At 36.4% G+C, this 12,947-nt stretch overlaps 1 protein-coding gene and 1 pseudogene across 1 annotated transcript in view; one reads left to right on the forward strand and one right to left on the reverse strand.

Moving 5' to 3' along the window:
• The window catches only part of EFHC2 (EF-hand domain containing 2), a 197,746-nt gene that overhangs the window by 122,456 nt on the left and 62,343 nt on the right, over nucleotides 1-12,947 (forward strand). The gene's annotated exons all lie outside the window — the stretch shown is intronic.
• On the reverse strand, nucleotides 1,420-1,883 carry LOC105714244 (ubiquitin-ribosomal protein eS31 fusion protein-like; annotated as a pseudogene).

Raw genomic sequence — 12,947 nt, forward strand, 5'->3', positions numbered from 1 at the left:
AATCTCTGATGAACCTTTCTGAGTTTCCATTGCCTTAAATGAAGGTATTGGATTAAATACAGGTTTATAGGTTGAAAGCTGGCAGTTATGTTTTGTTTGGCTTTTGTTTAATGTTTTTAAAATTAAGAGTTTAAACATAAGAATATATATATCTGATGCCTCTTGGAAAATAGAAATTGGACCCTCATTTCTCCACGGCAACAATCTTTTGGGGGTGAATGGCACTTGTCCTCTTTAGGTAGAGCCTGTTCTCTGCGTTTCTTCTCAGTCTCTACGAGTCCTTATTGTCTCACACCAGGACACTTTCTCCTATTTATCTTACATACCTACCCAAGTAGGTACTAGACTAGGTAATTCTTGGATTAGATCATTACAAGGTACTTACCAGACATACAATTCCATTATTTTGTTACCGTAGGTACTGTGGAAATAGGCATTTAGGAGTCCCTGGATAAATAGTTCAAAATAGAACTGAAGACTGATTTTTTAAAATTAGAACTCAGATATGATTGTATACTTGGAAAATCCAAAGGAATCAATTTTGAAATGGTTGGAACTATTAAGAGCATTCAGGAAAGTCGCTAAATATAAGAAAGCTATATACAGAACAATAGCTTTACTTTATATCGGCAATAACTACTTAGGAAGTGTTCTGAAAAGGGGAATACTATTTGCTGTAGCAACAAAAGTGAAATATCTGGGAATAAATTGGACAAGAAACGTTAAGACTAAAATGAATGCAGTTTTTTAAACTTTATGATATCTCTGAATGGGAAGACAATATTGTGAAAATTCTAATTTTCCAAATTAATCTATAGATTTCAAGCAATTCCCATTAGAATTACACAGTAGGTTTCTGCTGTTGCTGTTGTTAGATTTCATTTTGTTTAACAGGGTTAGGGGAGATAAATTGACTGATTGATTATGAAGCTTCTTCAAGAAGAATAAGGGATTAAGAATATACAATAAAATGTTGAAAATATTAAAACGTAGATACTAGAAAGGTATATGATTTACATACATTGAAAACATTTTCTAGCAGAGAAACAAAAATATCAGTGAAATACAGTGTCGAGTCCATAAAAAAACCCATTTTTATGAACTTTTGTATAGGGTATGGAGAACATTTCAAATCAGTGGAGAAAGAATGGATTATTAATAAAGATTTTGGTGACAATTGACTAGAAAATGCTTTTATACGCTTATTTTGTGGTGGAGCACAGTTTCCAAAAGCCATAAAGGAAAGATTATATTGACTACAGAAAAATTTTATATCTCTCTATACAAAAGATACCACAAACTTAAAAGACAAGGGACAGACTAAGATAAAATATATATATATGATCACATACATACAAATAGTCTTTAACTATATATATATATATATATTTAGTTCATGTATTTTATTAACTCTTACAGTTACTTGTCTTCTGGTTTGTTGAAGCAGTAAGTCAGATAACATTTGCCACAATAACGTCTGTCAAAGTGGCTTGCAATAAATACTCCAGCACCACATTCTCAGAAGGGTGCTCTTGATGAAAGCAACTAATTTTGCCATTCTCACCCACCTTATAATATTTCAGGACGACCAGCTTAAACTTTCTCTTGTGCTTATTCTTCTCGGGAGTGGTGTAGGACTTCTTCCTTTTCTTAGCAACACCATGAAGTCTCAACACAAGATGAAGAATAGACTCCTTTTGAATGTTGTAGTCAGACAAAGTACATCCATCTTCCAGTTGCTTGCTAGCAAAGATCAGTCTTTGCTGATCAGAAGGAATTCCTTCCTTATCCTGGATCTTGGCCTTTACATTTTCTATCGTATCTGAAGGCTCAACCTCGAGGGTGATGGTCTTCCCCATAAGGGTTTTCACAAAAATCTGCATTTTGGTGGCGTCTCCATTGGAGATGGCGGATGGAAAAAAAAAAAAGCGAGAAACTATTTATAATCAGTGCAAGAACCAGGGGATTAACATTAAGTACTTAAGAATTCGTATAAAATCAACAGACAAAAATGGGTCAAAGACAGGAATAGAGAATTCACAGAAGAAATAAAAATAGTCTTTAAACCTATGAAAAGATGCCCAATAATGACACAAGCTGAAACAATAATGAAATATTATTTCCACTTACTATATTGGCAACATTTAAAAAGAATAATATAACCGACTCCAGGTGAACATGTGGAGTAACAGGTACTCTCATTTTCCATTGATAGGAGTTTAAATTGGTTCAGCATTTTGGAGGTCAATCAACAGAATGGGTCTAATGTTTAGATTCTTTTACTTGGTAATTGCATGTGTAGAAATTTTTTATTTGGAAAAATTTAGACAGGTGAATTGATAACTATATGTTTATGTGCATGCACAATATTTATTGCCGCAAACTTTAGTAAACATTTGGAAAAATAAAATGCTCAACAATAGGGAAATAGTTAGATATATTCTATTGCACTAATTTAAGACAATATTTTTTAGCCATTAGAAAGAATGAGATAGACCACATACGTATACCAGAAAAAATGTTTGATGTATCAGTCAGGATTGGCTAAGTAATGTTGCAGTAACAACAACCCTTTAATCTCAGGGAATTAAATAAACAAAGGTTTATTGTTTGCTGACTTAATGTATCTATTGTGGTTGTCAGGGGAATTTTGTTCATAGTAGCTACTTGGAGACTGAAGCTAACAGAATAGCCACTACCTTGAATGTTGCCAGTCACATCCATAAAGGAAAGAGAATTTTGAATGGTCAGTACAACAAATTCTTACCTGGAAAGAAATACATATCACTTTGACTAGCACTAGTCACAGTAGTCACAAGACACCACTCCTGTGCTCAGAAGAAAGAGGGAAACCAGATCTTGGTGAACAGCTATGGTGGCTACCACATTTGTGTTGTGCTGTTTTGTAGATAAAGCAAAATCCAGAAGTATGTTAATATCCTACTTATTTCAAAAATGTAAAAGTTGTGTGTGCATGTATATTTATATAAATATTTCAAGGAATGTATATCCTTTAAAGAAATGCTAGTGGGCTACACACCAAGCTATTAGTAGAGTATGCTTCATTCCTTGATTTTTTTTTTCTTACAATAAGCAATTATTTTAAAAAATTTTATTTAAATAAAATAAAACCTAAACAAAACAAAAAAGCCTGGGCAAAGAGCTTATTGAACATTTTTTTAAATTTCTTGCTTCAGTTTCCAGAAAGAGCTGATGGTAGATGCTGGTAGAATGTTCTGAGCAAGTCAAGAGGCTTAGAATCATAGAGCAGGGCACAGGTTGTTGTAGTTGATACTCTACCTACTCTGATTATTGACTTCAGTCAAGTAATTGTAATGTGCTTACTTAAAATTCTTATTTTAGGGGCCACAATATTTTATGTTTATGCAATTACAAAGTTTCAGAGGTTTAAAGTTAAGTTTTGAGATGAAATAGTTTTTATAATTTTCAAATTCCTATCAAATTAGCAAGTCTTACCATTCATTTTCTCTAACATGTTATGAAAATTTTAAAATGTCCAGAACATTTGGAAAGATTAAACAGTGGACACTCCATATATCTACCATTATACCATTAACCTCTTACTTTATTAGCTTTATCACACATATCTCCATTTATACATCCTTATATCCATTTATTAACCCATCTTAATTTTGGTGTATTTCAAAGAAAATCGCAGACATCAGTTACTTCTCCCTAAATATTTTAGCATGCTTACTGTTTTAGTTTTTCTTTTGATGTAAAATTTATGTTCAATAAAATGCACAAACTTTGTATATTTACTGAGTTTTGACAAATGTACGCTTGTGCAACCCAAATCCCTATTAATACATAGAACATTACCATCACTCCAGAAAGTTCCCTCATGCTCCATCCCAGTCAATTTCGGTGCACATCCCCCATTCAAGCAGTAACTACTGTTCTGATTTTTTTTTTTTCCACTATAGGTGCTTTTTTTTTTCTTTTTTTTTTTTTTTTTTACTATAGGTGGTTTTTCCCTGTTGTAGAATTTCATATGAATGGAATTATACAGTGTATACTCTTTTGTGGCTTCTTTTGTTCAGTATGATTTTGAGATTCATTTGTATTATAGAATGTATCAATAATTCCTTTATATTACTGAGTAGCATTCCATTGTATGAATATACCGTCATTTGTTGATTCATTCCCCTGCTGATGGATACCTGGGTTGTTTTCTATTTGGGGCTAATATGAAAAAACCTGGTCTGAATATTCCTGACACAAATATTTTTGTAAACATTTTTATTTCTCTTGGTTATATACCTAGGAATGGAATTGCTGGGTCATACATAAAGTAAGTGTATGTTTAGTTTTTTGAGAAACTGCCAGACCTTTTACCCAAGTGGTTGTATCAGTTTACATTTCCAAGTCCACATTTTCAGTCTTTTATGGTTGTTGATTTTTGTGATCTGTTTAAGATGTCTTCAGCTGGCTCAGTCGCCTAGATAGTCTCCTATGTTTCCCTTTAATAGCTTTATGGTTTTAGCTTTTGCTTTTAAGTCTATGGCTTATCTCAAATTAAATTTTGTATATGGTGTGAAATAGGGATCAAGGTTCATCTTACTTAAATTCTTAAAATGCTTATTTGAAACTCTTATATTATGGGCCATCATATTTTATATTAAAGAAAAAATAATTCTAGAGCTTTAAAATGTAATTTTGAAATGGAAGAGTTTTCATAATTTTCAAATTCTTATTCAATTACTGACGTCTTACCCATAATTTTTTTTTCTTATTCTATGGTATACTTTTGATTAATAGTCAAAAGTATATCAAATGGTCAAAAAATATCAAATTCTCCTTTGCATAGGAAGCTAAAATACTGGCCTTTTATGTTTTCTCAAATCTTAACAGTTTTCAATAGTTTCCTTATGTAATACATTCGTATTTCTTGAAAATTGAAGTATTCTCACAAAATAATGTCCCAGTTAACTGAGGAATGCTAGATACCAATGATCTTATTAACTGAAGGAAACTGTGTACCACGCATATAGTAGATTATATTTTCCAAAGATTGCTTCAACAGTATCTCCCATCCAACATGCTCACCTGTAATGTGAACTTGACCCTTCCACTGAGGGATGGTGCTATGTCATTTCCCCTTGAATCTTTTTAAATTTATAATTTTTTATTTTTATGGGTACATAGTAGGTGTATGTATTTATGGGATACCTGAGATATTTTGATAAAGCCATGCAATGCATAATAATCACATCATAGAAAATGAGGTATCCCCTTAAGCATTTATCATTTGCATTACAAACAATCTAATGACACTCTAAAGTTAAAGTATGCAATTGTTATTGACTATAGTCACCCTGCTGTGCTATCAAATACTAGGCCTTATTCATTCATTCTGTTTTTTTTTTTTTGTTCCCACTAGCCATCCCCACCTGCTGCCCTCCCCTCTCAACCCCTACCCTTTCTATTCTCTGGTAAGCATCCTTCTGCTCTCTATCTCCATGGGGTTTGATTGTTTTGACTTTTAGATCCCACAGATAATTGAGAACATGCGATGTTTGTCTTTCTGTGCCTGGCTTATTTCACTTAACATAATTACCAAATCTCATTCTTTTTTCTGGCTGAATAATACTCCATTGTGTGTAAGTACCACATTTTCTTTATTTACTTATCTGTTGATGGACACTTAGTCTGCTTCCAAATATTGGCTATTGTGAACAGTGCTGCAACAAACATAGGAGTGCAGATATTTTTTCGACATACTGATTTCCTTTCTTTTGGGTATATATACCCAACAGTGGAATGCTGTATTATATGATAGCTCTATTTTTAGTTTTTTGAGGAACCTCCAAACTGTTCTCCATAATGGTTGTACTAATTTACATTCCCACCAACAGTGTACGAGGGTTCCCTTTTATCCACATCCTCTCTAGCATTTGTTATTGCCTGTCTCTTGGGTTTTAGCTGGGGTGAGATGATATCTCATTGTAATTTTGATTTGCATTTATCTGATCATCAGTGATGTTGAGCATCCTTTCATATGCCTGTTTGCCATTTGTATGTCTTCTTTTGAGAAATGTGTATTCAAATCTTTTGCTCATTTATAAATCATATCATTAGATTTTTTTTTTCCTATAGAGTTGTTTGAGCTCCTTGTATATTCTGGTTGTTAATCCCTTGTCAGATGGGTAGTTTGCAGATATTTTCTCCTATTCTGTGGGTTATCTCTTCACTTTGTTGATTGTTTCCTTTGTTGTGCAGACACTTTTTAACTTGATATGATCCCATTTGTCCATTTTTGCTTTGGTTACCTGTGCTTGTGGGGTATTACCCAAGAAATCTTTGCCCAGACTGATGTCCTGGAGAGTTTCCCAATGTTTTCTTGTAGTAGTTTCATGGTTTGAGGTCTTAGATTTAAGTCTAATTCATTTTGATTTGATTTTTGCATATGGTGAGAGATAGGGGTCTCATTTCATTCTCTTGTATCTGGATATCCAGTTTCCCCAGCACCATTTATAGATGAGACTTTCCTTTCCCCAGTGTATGATCTTGGCACCTCCCCTTGAATCTTGAATGGGCTTGTGACTCACATGTAACCAATAGAAGATGACAGAAGTAATGCTGCATGACTTCTGAGGCCAAGTTAGAAAAGATGCGGGTTGTGCATTGTCTGGTGTGACAGTTCCCTTTGGAGCCTGAGCTACTGCGTGTGTAAGAGGTCCTGCCACCTTGACTCTACTATGCTATGATGAAGCCCAGGCTACATGGAGAAACCACATGTGTGTGGTAATTCGACTGGGAGCCCAAGCTGGTATCTCAGCTAATGGCCCTTGTCATGCATAATTCAAGCCTCTAGTTATAGAATCTTCCAAGTTAAAGCCCCAGACATTCTTCTGCACTCTGTCTGAATTGCTAACCCTCAGAAACCATGAAAATAGCAAAATGGGTGTTTTAAGCTGTTGATTTTTAGGTTTGTTTGTTAAAAAACAATATTAACTGTAACAACATGCACCAATGCATTGCAGGGAAATGAAATACTGAAACTGTACTGCACTCAAGAAAAGTATTTAATTTTTGGTTATTCAGAGAACAATTTGATATCCTTTAGTGACTCAAAGTCATGGCTTTCCAGTTTTTTAATGGCAAGGGTAGAGAAATCTCGTGCCACATCTTGGAAGAATCTCTTCTTTCTTTCTTTCTTTCTTTTTTTTTTTTTGAGACAGAGTTTCGCTCTTGTTACCCAGGCTGGAGTGCAATGGTGCGATCTCGGCTCACTGCAACCTCCGCTTCCTGGGTTCAGGCAATTCTCCTGCCTCAGCCTCCCAAGTAGCTGGGACTACAGGTGTGCACCACCATGCCTAGCTAATTTTTTTGTATTTTTAGTAGAGACGGGGTTTCACCATGTTGACCAGTATGGTCTCGATATCTTGACCTTGTGATCCACCTGCCTCGGCCTCCCAAAGTGCTGGGATTGTAGGCGTGAGCCACCGTGCCCGGCCGGAAGAATCTCTTCTTAAAAGACCTCCCCTTAGGGGAACATCACGCACCGGGGCCTGTTGGGGAATGGGGGGGGCTAGGCGAGGAATAGAAGAGGGGGGGATTTGGAAGGGATAACATTAGAAGAAATATGTAGATGACGGGGGATGAATGCAGCAAACCACCATGGCATGTGTATACCTATGTAACAATCCTGCATGATCTGCACATGTACCCCAGAACTTAAAGTATAATAAAAAATAAAAATAAAAAGTATCACAAGTAAAAAAAAAAAAGATTATTTGCTTAATAAAAAAAAGACCTTCCCTTGTCGTACATGTAATTCAAATGCAAAAATATGCGTGTGGATATATATAGATGCATATCCACATACAAATATGTGTGTATGTGTGTGTTTGTGCACATCGAGATTCTTTGTACTTGTATCTTCCATCTGCAAGACTAGTAGGGAGTCTCTTCCTTTCACCTGAATTAAGGCAGGTGAGGTGGAGGCTTTTGTGAATTTAGATGTGTTTTCCATCCAAAGAACATGTGGTCTCCTTTTCTAAGATTTTAATTTAAATTAAACTCATATACAATAAGATTCACTTTTTTGGTGTACAATTCTGATTGTGATGCATTCCTAGAGTTGTGTAACTGCCACCACAATAAAGATACAAAACAATTCTATCACCCTGCCTTCCCCCTTCCAACTGCCCTCCCCCAAATGGAAGTATGCTTTCTCTTGAGTAAACACATAGGAGTTGAATGTCTTGATCATATGATAGGTGTATGTTTAAACTTTGTAAGAAACTATCAGTTTTTTGTTTTGTTTTAGGGGTTTTCTACATCTTTCATTAGATTTTCTCCCTAGATATTTGATATTTTTGATGCCATCGAGTGGCATCATTTTTAGTGGTTGCCCTAGAGTTTGCAATATACATTTACAACTAATCCAAATTGTTTCAGTTCGTTCTCACACTGCTATGAATAACTACCTGAGACTTGGTCATTTATGAAGGAAAGAGGTTTAATTGTCTCACAGTTTCGCCGACTTTACAGGAAATATGACTGGGAGGCTTCAGGAAATTTACAGCTGTGGCGGAAGGTAAACGGGAAGCAAGAACCTTCTTCACAGGGTGGCAGGAAAGAAAGAGAGAGAGCAAGGCGGGAAGTGCCACATGCTTGCAAACCATCAGATCTCCTGAGAGCTCACTCACTATCACGAGAACAGCATGAGGGAAATCCGCCCCCGTGATGCAATTACCTCCCACCAGTTTCATCTCCCAACACTGGGAATTATAATTCAACATAAGATTTGGGTGGGGACACAAAGCGAAAGCATATCATAAGTTCACTTTCCGATAACACTGTACTAGCTTCACCAGTAGTCAAGTGCTCCTTCCCCCTTCTCTTGTATCATTGCTGTCATTCATTTCACTTACACAGAAGCATACATAAATGTAAAACCATACACAATCAAATACATTGTTGCTATTATTTTGAACAAATTTAATGTTAGATCATTTAAGAATAAGATAAATAAAAGTTTTTACTTACCGTCATTCATTCCCTCTCTAATGCTCTATCTTGCCTTATGTAGATCTAAGTTTCTTACCTAGATAATTCCTTTCTCTTTGAAGAGAGCTTCTTTTAACATTTCTTGCAAGTCAGCTCTACTGACAACAAACTCCTTCCATGTTTTCTGAGAAAGTATTTCTCCTTCACTTTTGAAGGAAAAATTTCAAAGGATAGAATTTTAGATTGGTAGTCTTTTTCTCTCAACACTTTAAATATTTCAGTGTACTCTTTTCTTGCTTGCATGGTGTCTGAGAAGTCAGATGTAATTCTTACCTTTGCTTCTCTATGGGTAAGATTTTATTTCCCTGTAGCTTCTTTCAAGATACTTTCTTTAGCTTTCATTTCTTACAGTTTGAATATGAAATGCCTAGGTAGAGTTTTTTGTTGTTGTTTTATTTGGTTTTGGTTTGTTTTGTTTCGGGCATTTATCCTGTCTGTTGTTCTCTGAGTTTCCTGGATCTGTAATTTGGTGTCTGACATTAATTTAGGGAAATTCTTAGTCATTACTTACTCAAATTTTTCTGCTGTTCTTTTCTCTCTTTCTTTTCCTTCTGGCATTCCTATTATGTGCTTGTTATGCTTTTTGTAGTTTTCCCAGTTTTTAGATGTTCTGTTCCATTTTTCGTTTTCAGTCTTTTTTCTCTTTGCATTTTGGTTTTGGAAGTTTCTATTGGCATATCCCCAGGTATGTCAACATAAGATTTGGGTGGGGACACAAAGTGAAAGCATATCATAAGTTCACTTTCCGATAACACTGTACTAGCTTCACCAGTAGTCAAGTGCTCCTTCCCCCTTCTCTTGTATCATTGCTGTCATTCATTTCACTTACACACAAGCATATATAAGTGTAAAACCATACATAATCAAATACATTGTTGCTATTATTTTGAACAAACTTTTATCTTAGATCTGAGATTCTTATCCATGTCCAGTTTACTACCCCATTAAAAGTATTCTTCATTTCTGTTACAGTTGTAAACCAAAAATAAAATTCAGAGCCCCTCACCTCATGTGAATGGACCCCTCCTCTCAGCAAGGGTATCCCTGAGGGACTAACCTGAGGGACTAGTTCAGGTCATGATGAGGTGTGAGAGTCAGACATACCTCATTATACCCTCCTCTCTTTTGGGATTACTGATAGAACAGACTCTTTAAGTCTGATGAGAAATGTATACAATCTATTCTCTCTGAAGCCTGCTACCTGGAGGCTTCATCTACGTGATAAAACTTTGGTCTCCACAATACCTTATGGTTGCAACCCAGACATTCCTTTCTATTCATTCAAGATCTTGAGATAATAACTTTGAACCAATTGTCAATCAGAAAATTTTAAAGTCTGCCTATGACCTGGAAGCCCCTGCCCTTCGAGTCGTCCTGTCTTTTCAGGCCGAACCAGTGTGTATCTTACATGTATTTGATTGATGTCTTATATCTCCTTAAAGTGTATAAAACTAGGCTGTGCCTCAACCATCTTGGGCATATGTTCTCAGGATCTCCTGAGGGCTGTGTCATGGGTCATTGGTCATATTTGGCTCAGAATAAATCTCTTCAAATATTATAGTTTGACGCTTTTCATCAAAATAGTGTTTTTGATTGCTAGCATTTCTTTTTGAGTTTTTCTTAGAATTTCCGTCTTTCTTCTTACATTATCCATCTATTCTTGCATATTGTCTAATTTTTCCATTATAACTAATAGCATATTAATTATGGTTGTTTGTTTTAAATTTCTAGTCTGATAATTCCAACTTCTCTGCCATATCTGAGTCTGATTCTGATGCTTTGTCTTTTCAAACTGTGTTTTTTGACTTTTAGCATACCTTGTAATATTTTGTTGAAGACCAGACATGATGTACTGGGTAAAAGGAACTGTGGGCCAGGCACGGTGGCACACGCCTGTAATCCCAGCACTTTGGGAGGCCACGGTGGGCAGATCACTTGAGGTTAGGAGTTTGAGACCAGGCTGGCCAACATGGTGAAACCCTGTCTCTACTAAAAGTACAAAAAATTAGCCAGGCATCGTGGCACGTGCCTGTAATCTCAGCTACTTGGCAGGCAGAGGCAGGAGAATCACTGGAACCAGGAGGCGGAGGTTGCAGTGAGCCGAGAGCTCGCCATTGCACTCCAGCCTGGGTGACAAAATGAGACTTCATCTCAAAAATTAAAATAAATAAATAAATTGAAGGAATTGTGGCAAGTGGGCCTTTAGTGATGTGGTGGTAAGGTGTGGGGGCAGAGAAATCTTCTCTAGTCCTCTGATTAGGTCTCAGTCTTTAGTGAGCCTGTGCCTCTGGACTGTGAAGTACCTTCAGTTCCTCCCCTCCCCTACCCCTATCCTAGGTAGAACAGGATGTCTGGAGGGGACTGGAGTCAGTTATTTCCCTTCCCCCATGTGGATGGCTAGAGCAGACTGCAGTTGAGTATTACCCTTCCCCCAGGTTGTTAGGCTCTGGTAAAACCCCAGTAGGTCAGGCTCATGGCTACTTTGCCACTCTCCCTGCCAGAAGTCTGAGAGTATACTTTTTGATATTCACTGCGAGAACCTCATGGAAATCCTGGAGATAAAATTCACACAGGTGTAGGCTCTCCGGCCCACCCCCCTCATCCACTTTGACTGGGACGTCTAGCACTTTAAAAGGCATTTTTTAAAAAGTTCATTATGTTTTAGAAGTGGGATCTTGTTATGTTGCCCAGGCTGGATTCAAACTCCTGAGCTTAAGCAATCCTCCCACTTCAGCCTCTCAAGTAACTGGCATTACTGTGTCCTGAGACGTCAAGAGTTTTTATCCATTGACATTGAGCCTCCAGCATTCCAATTACAGTTTAGAGTTTTCTACCCTGGTACAAGTTGCCACAGAGGTTTCTGCTCCAGTAAGTTATGAGTCTGTGTAATTTTGGGGACAGTGATTTGCCCTGTGACTTCACTTCTCTGACACATCTAAGAAGAGTTCTTAATTTTTCAGTTTGTTCATTTTTTTCTTCCCAAACCGTTTTTTGTTTGTTTGAGACAGGGTCTCGCTCTGTCACCCAGGTTGGAGTGGAGTGGTGCAATCTCAGCTCACTGCAACTCTACATCCTGGGTTCAAGTGATTCTCCTGTCTCAGCCTCGTGAGTAAATGAGACTACAGGTGCTTTCCACCATGCCTGGCTAATTTTTTTTAATTTTTAGTAGAGATGGGGTTTCACCATATTGGTCAGGCTGGTCTCGAACTCCTGATCTCAGGTGATCTACCCACCTTGGCCTCCCAAAGTGCTGAGATTATAGGCGTGTGCCACCACCCCTGGCCTCCAAACTGTTTTTTGAAGTAGTTGTATATTTTTCCATTTTTGCCAGGAGTCTTGGAGAGTTCCAGTACCTTTACATGCTTATTACCCTTGATACGGTCTGTCTTTTAAATTGTAGCTAATCTAATGTCTGTATAGTAGTACCTCATTGTTTTTTTGATTTGCATTTCCCTAATGATTAATAATGTTGAACATCTTTTCTTATTTGCCGTCCATATGTCTGGTGAAGTATGTATTCAAGTCTTTTGTCCATTTTTACTTTCTGTTATTCCTGAATTTTTAGCATTTTAAAAATATATGCTGGATACCAGACCTTTATCAGATAGATGATTGCCAAATGTTTTCTGTTTCTCTGTGGATTGTAATTTTATTCTTTTAAAAGTGTCTTTTGAAGAGCAAAAGTTTTAAATTCTGATTAATTTCTATTTATTAGTTTTTGCTTGTGTGGATTATGTGTTGGTATTGGATCTTAGAAGTCTTTGCCTAATCCAAGGTCACACAGGTTTCTTTTCTACTATATTTTTCTCTAGAAGCATTATCATTTCAGATTTTATATTTAGGCCTATGAGCCACTTTGAGTTAATTTTTATATGGATATGAAGTATTTGTTAAAAAGTTTTGCTGGT

This window comes from Aotus nancymaae, unplaced genomic scaffold, assembly GCF_030222135.1.
Source record: "Aotus nancymaae isolate 86718 unplaced genomic scaffold, 86718_ANA_hifiasm-v0.15.2.pri h1tg000058l, whole genome shotgun sequence".
NCBI lineage: Eukaryota > Metazoa > Chordata > Mammalia > Primates > Aotidae > Aotus > Aotus nancymaae.